The sequence below is a fragment of the Balaenoptera acutorostrata genome, chromosome 18 (assembly GCF_949987535.1).
Source record: "Balaenoptera acutorostrata chromosome 18, mBalAcu1.1, whole genome shotgun sequence".
Taxonomy (NCBI): Eukaryota; Metazoa; Chordata; class Mammalia; order Artiodactyla; family Balaenopteridae; genus Balaenoptera; species Balaenoptera acutorostrata.
Genome location: NC_080081.1, coordinates 57,240,581 through 57,246,759, shown reverse-complemented (window position 1 = coordinate 57,246,759; position 6,179 = coordinate 57,240,581). Strand labels below are relative to the sequence as shown.

General features: G+C 38.5%; 1 pseudogene; it reads left to right on the top strand.

The window, feature by feature from the left end:
• The first annotated feature begins 1,690 nt into the window (after positions 1–1,690).
• LOC103007413 (dynein light chain 1, cytoplasmic-like) lies at positions 1,691–1,959 on the top strand (annotated as a pseudogene).
• The last annotated feature ends 4,220 nt before the right edge of the window (positions 1,960–6,179 follow it).

The window sequence follows — 6,179 nt, the reverse complement described above, 5'->3', positions numbered from 1 at the left end:
TGATCCACCTCCTAGATAATGGAAATAAAAACAAAAATAAACAAATGGGACCTAATGAAACTTCAAAGCTTTTGCACAGCAAAGGAATCTATAAACAAGATAAAAAGACGACCCTCAGAATGGGAGAAAATATTTGCACGAATCAATGGACAAAGGATTAATCTCCAAAATATAAAAACAGCTCATGCAGCTCAATATTAAAAAAACAAAGAACCCAATCAAAAAATGGGCAGAAGACCTAAATAGACATTTCTCCAAAGAAGACATACAGATAGCCAAGAGGCACATGAAAAGATGCTCAACATCACTGATTATTAGAGAAATGCAAATCAAAACTACAATGAGGTTATCACCTCACACTGGTTAGAATGGGCATCTTCAGAAAATCTACAAACAATAAGTGCTGGAAAGGATGTGGAGAAAAGGGAACCCTCTTGCACTGTTGGTGGGAATGTAAATTGATACAGCCACTATGGAGAACAGTATGGAGGTTCCTTAAAAAACTAAAAATATAATTACCATATGACCCAGCAATCCCACTACTGGGCATATACCCAGAGAAAACCATAATTCAAAAAGACACATGCACCCCAATGTTCATTGCAGCACTGTTTACAATAGCCAGGTCATGGAAGCAACCTAAATGCCCATCGACAGACAAATGGATAAAGATGTGGTACATATATACAATGGAATATTACTCATCCCTTAAAAAGGAACGAAATTGGGTCATTTGTAGAGATGTGGATGGACCTAGAGACTGTCATACAGAGTGAAGTAAGTCAGAAAGAGAAAAACAAATACTGTATATTAACACATATATGTGGAATCTTGAAAAATGGTACAGATGAACTGGACTGCAAGGCAGAAATAGAGACACAGATGTAGAGAACAAATGTATGGACACCAAGGGGGGAAAGTGGGGTTGGGGGGGGTTGGTGGTGGGATGAATTGGGAGATTGGGATTGACATACATACACTAATATGTATAAAATAGGTAACTAATAAGAACCTGCTGTATAAAAAATAAACAAAATAAAGTTTAAAAAATGAAAAAATATTTAAAAAAAAGGAAAAGGTGACATCATTACAGGTCCTATATTGGAAAAATCATAAGAGCTTATTATGAGCAACTTTAAGCCAATTAATTAAAAAATTTAGATGAAATGTACCCTAAGGAAAGCTCAACTTACCAAATCCAAAAATAAACTCCAAATAGTTCTATTTCTATTACAGGAATAAGCCCATAATCTAAAGCTTTCCCTCAGTGAGAATCTTAAATCCAGAAGAATTCACCAGTCCCTTCCATCAAATATTTGCCAATTAAAAATTGTCACTTGCCATCTGCCTCTACAAGGATGAAGTCTCTGGCCACTGACCTTCAACACACTCTGAAAGGAGTTTAGGGTAGAGATCAGGAATGAGGCACTCTGTGCTCTGAGAAAAACTGGCAGAACAGGCCTTCAGATAAATATTTTTCAGAAGAAGACTTTATGAACCAGAAGTGAGTTCTCACCAGACATCACGCCTGCTGGCATCTTGATCTTGGACTTTCCAGCCTCCAGAACAGTGAAAAATAAGTATTTGTTGTTTAAAATACCCCATCTGGCTGCTCCCAACAGGTCTGAGCCTCACCAGCCCCTCCCCCAGGAGACCATTGCAGTCAGCCAGCCCCTGCTTCTTGGTAACCATGTGTGACCAAAAGGCCGTGATCAAAAATGCCAATATGTCAGAGGAGATGCAACAGGACTTGCTGGAGTGTGCTACTCAGGCACTGGAGAAATATAATATAGAGAAGGACATTGTGGCCCATATCAAGAAGGAGTTTGACAAGAAGTACAACCCCACCTGGCACTGCATCGTGGGGAGGAACTTCGGTAGTTATGTGACACATGAAACCAAAGACTTCATCTACTTCTACCTGGGTCAAGGGCCATTCTCCTGTTCAAGCCTGATTAAAAGCATGGACTGTGCCACATACCCTGTGATCCATCACAAGAACTGCAGCCTAAATTCCAAATACCAGAGACTGAAATCTTCAGTCTTGCCTAAGGGAACACCTCGATCTTTATAGTGTTGTTTTGTACAGGGCATTCTCTGTACTAGTTTGTTGTGGTTATAAAGCAATTAGCAAAACAGCTTACATTTGTATTTATTTTCTATTCCATACCTCTCTGCCCCATGTTTTTTCTCTTCAAAATCCATTCCTTTAAAGAAATAAATCTGTTGGAGAAGTGTGCATTAATTATGATTTGTCCAAATAATCTATAATAATAATAATCTAGGGTTGAAGATGACCTATTATTTCATCTTGGGTAGGTTGGTGGGGGTGATTCCTTGAAGTTTCTGTGCGATATAATAGACTAGCCTATTCAATACTCTTGAGTTTCATTCTTGCCCATCCTGCTACTGTTGTGCATGGAAGAATACTACTTAGAAGTGCATGTTGAGAAATGCATGGCAGAGAAACTACTGGATTAACTCTTACTCCTAATCTGATAAATACTTTCCTTAAGTGCTCATTTTGTTAAAAAATACTGGTTTAGAATGTTCTGGACCTTAGTCCTCAATTGGTGATGAACGTGTAGTAGAACTCCCTTAAGCCTTCTATGGCTGTAAAATGGAAATAAGCTGATAAGAAAGTTGGGCTACTGAGAAATTTGTTGGGCTCTAGACTATTTCCCCTCCTCTGCCTTGGCCAAAGTATACTCTAAAGATTAAAGGTGGTCTTAAAAGGGAAAAAGCTTCCTGCATACTCTATTAGAATTACATGGAAGGCTGGTGCACACGAGACCTTCTGTGCACCACTTCCCTGGTGGTGCAGTGGTTAAGAATCCGCCTGCTAATGCAGGGGACACAGGTTCGAGCTCTGGTCTGGGAAGATCCCACATGCCGCGGAGCAACTAAGCCCGTGCGTCACAACTACTGAAGCCTGCACGCCTAGAGCTCGTGCTTGGAAACAAGAGAAGCCACCACAACGAGAAGCCTCCACAATGAGAGGGCCGCGCATCACAACAAAGAGTAGCCTCTGCTCACCTAAACTAGAGAGGGCCCGCACACAGCAATGAAGACTCAACACAGCTAAAAATAAATAAATAAAAGTTAAAAAAATTTTTTAAAGTCACAAGAAGCTCATTTAAAAAAAAAAGTCTGCAGGAATTTACACTTAATAAAGAAAATAAATAAAATAAAATACCCAGTCTATGGTATTTTTGTTATAGCAGCCTAAATGGAATAAGACATCAGATATAAGAAGTCAGTTAAAAACTAATTCAAGAATGCAAAATAAAACATCCCATACAGGAGAGGAGGGGACAAGATAGCAGTGTAGAAGGACATGAGCTCACCTCTTCTTACGAAAACACCAAAATCACAACTAACTCCTGAACAATCATGGACAAAAAAACGCTGGAACCTACCAAAAAAGATGTCCTACATCCAAAGTCAAAGAAGCCACCACAACGAGACAGTACAAGGACCGTGACTGCGATAAAATCAAATCCCATACCCACTGGGTGGGTGACCCACAAACTGGAAAATAACTATATCACAGAAGTTCTCCCACAGAAGTGAAAGTTCTGAGTCCCATGTCAGGCTCCCTAGCCTGGGGGTCTGGCAACAGGAGGAGGAGCCCCCAAAGAATCTGGCTTTGAGGCCAGTGGGCTTTGATCGCAGGAATTCCACAGGACTGGGGGAAACAAAAACTCCACTCTTAGAGGGTGCACAGAAGGTCTCGTGTGCACCAGGACCCAGGAAAAAAAGAAGTGACCTCATTAAAGCCTGGGCCAGACCGACATGCTGGTACTGAAGGGTGATTTTTCAATCTCCACAAATCAATTAGTGTGATACACCACATCAACAAATTGAAGAATAAAAACCATATGATCATCTCAATATATGCAGAAAAAGCTTTTGACAAAATTCAACACCCATTTATGACAAAAACTCTCCAGAAAGTGGGCACAGAGGGAACATACCTCCACATAATAATGGTAATATATGACAAACCCACAGCTAACATCATACTCAATGGTGAAAAGCTGAAAGCATTTCCTCTAAGATCAGGAACAAGACAAGGATGTCCACTTTCACCACTTCTATTCAAAATAGTTTTGGAAGTCCTAGCCACAGCAATCAGAGAAGAAAAAGAAATAAAAGTAATCCAAATTGGAAAAGAAGTAGTAAAATTGTCACTGCTTGCAGATGACATCATACTATACATAAAAAATCCTAAAGATGCTACCAGAAAACTACTACAGCTCATCAATGAATCTGGTAAAGTTTCAGAATACAAAATTAATACACAGAAATCTGTTGCATATCTATACACTAACAATGAAAGATTTAAAGAGAAATTAAAGAAACAATCCCACTTACCATCACATCAAAAAGAATAAAATATCTTGGAATAAACCTACCTAAGGAGGCAAAAGACCTGTACTCTGAAAACTATAAGACGCTAATGAAAGAAATCAAAGATGACACAAACAGATGGGAAGATATACTGTGTTCTTGGACTGGAAGAATCAATACAGTCAAAATGACTATACTACCCAAGGCAATCTACTGATTCAATGTAATCCCTATCAAATTACCAATGGCATTTTTCACAGAACTAGAACAAAAAATCTTAAAATTTGTATGGAGATACAAAAGACCCCAAATAGCCAAAACAATCTCGAGAAAGAAAAACGAAGCTGGAGGAATCAGGCTCCCTGACTTCTGACTATACTACAAAGCTACAGTCATCAAGACAGTATGGTACTGGCACAAAAACAGAAATATAGATCAATGGAACAGGATAGAAAGCCCAGAAGTAAACCCACGCACCAATGGTCAATTAATCTACGACAAAGGAAGCAAGACTACACAATGGAGAAAAGACACTCTCTTCAATAAATGGAGCTGGGAAAACGGGACAGCTACATGTAAAAGAATGAAATTAGAACATTCTTTAACACCATACACAAAAATAAACTCAAAATGGATTAAAGATCTAAATGTAAGCTCTGATACTATCAAACTCTTAGAGGAAACCATAGGTAGAACACTCTTTGACATAAACTGCAGCAATATCTTTTTGGATCCATCTCCTAGAGTAATGGAAATAAAAACAAAAATAAACAAATGGGACCTAATTAAACTCAAAAGCTTTTGCACAACAAAGGAAACCATAAACAAAACAAAAAAACAACTCACAGAATGGGCGAAAATATTTGCAAACTATGGGACCGACAAGGGATTAATCTCCAAAATCTACAAACAGCTCATGCAGGCCAATATCAAAACAACACAAACAACTCAATAAAAAAAATGGGCAGAAGACTTAAATAGACATTTCTCCAAAGAAGGCATACAGATGGTCAAGTGGCACATGAAAAGATGCTCAACACTGCTAATTATTAGAGAAATGCAAATCAAAACTACAATGAGATATCACTTCACACCAGCCAGTATGGCTATCATCAAAAAATCCACAAACAGTAAATGCCAGAGAGGGTGTGAGATAAAAGGAACCCTCCTACACTGTTGGTGGGAATGTAAATTGGTATAGCCACTTTGTAGAGCAGTATGGAGGTTCCTTAAAAAACTAAAAATAAACCTACCATATGATCCTGCAATCCCACTCTTGGGCATATATCTGGAGAAAAACATGGTCCAAGAGGATACATGCACCCCAGTGTTCATTACAGCACTGTTTACAATAGCCAAGACATGGAAGCAACCTAAAGGTCTATCGACAGAGGAATGGATAAAGAAGATATAGTACATATATGCAATGGAATATTACTCAGCCATTAAAAAGAATGAAATAATGCCACTTGCAGCAACATGGATGGACCTAGAAATTGTCATACTGAGTGAAGTAAGTCAGACAAAGACAAGTATCGTATGCTATTGCCTATATGCAGAATCTAAAAAATGATATAAATGAACTCATTTACAAAACAGAAACAGACTCACAGATTTAGAGAACGAACTTAGGTTACCGGGGGAAGGGTTGAGGGGAGGAATAGTTAAGGAGTTTGGGATTGACATGTACACACTGCTATATTTAAAATGGATAACCAACAAGGACCTACTGTATAGCATAGGGAACTCTGCTCAATATTATGTAACAACCTAAATGGGAAAAGAATTTGAAAAACAATAGATACATGTATGTGTATAACTGAATC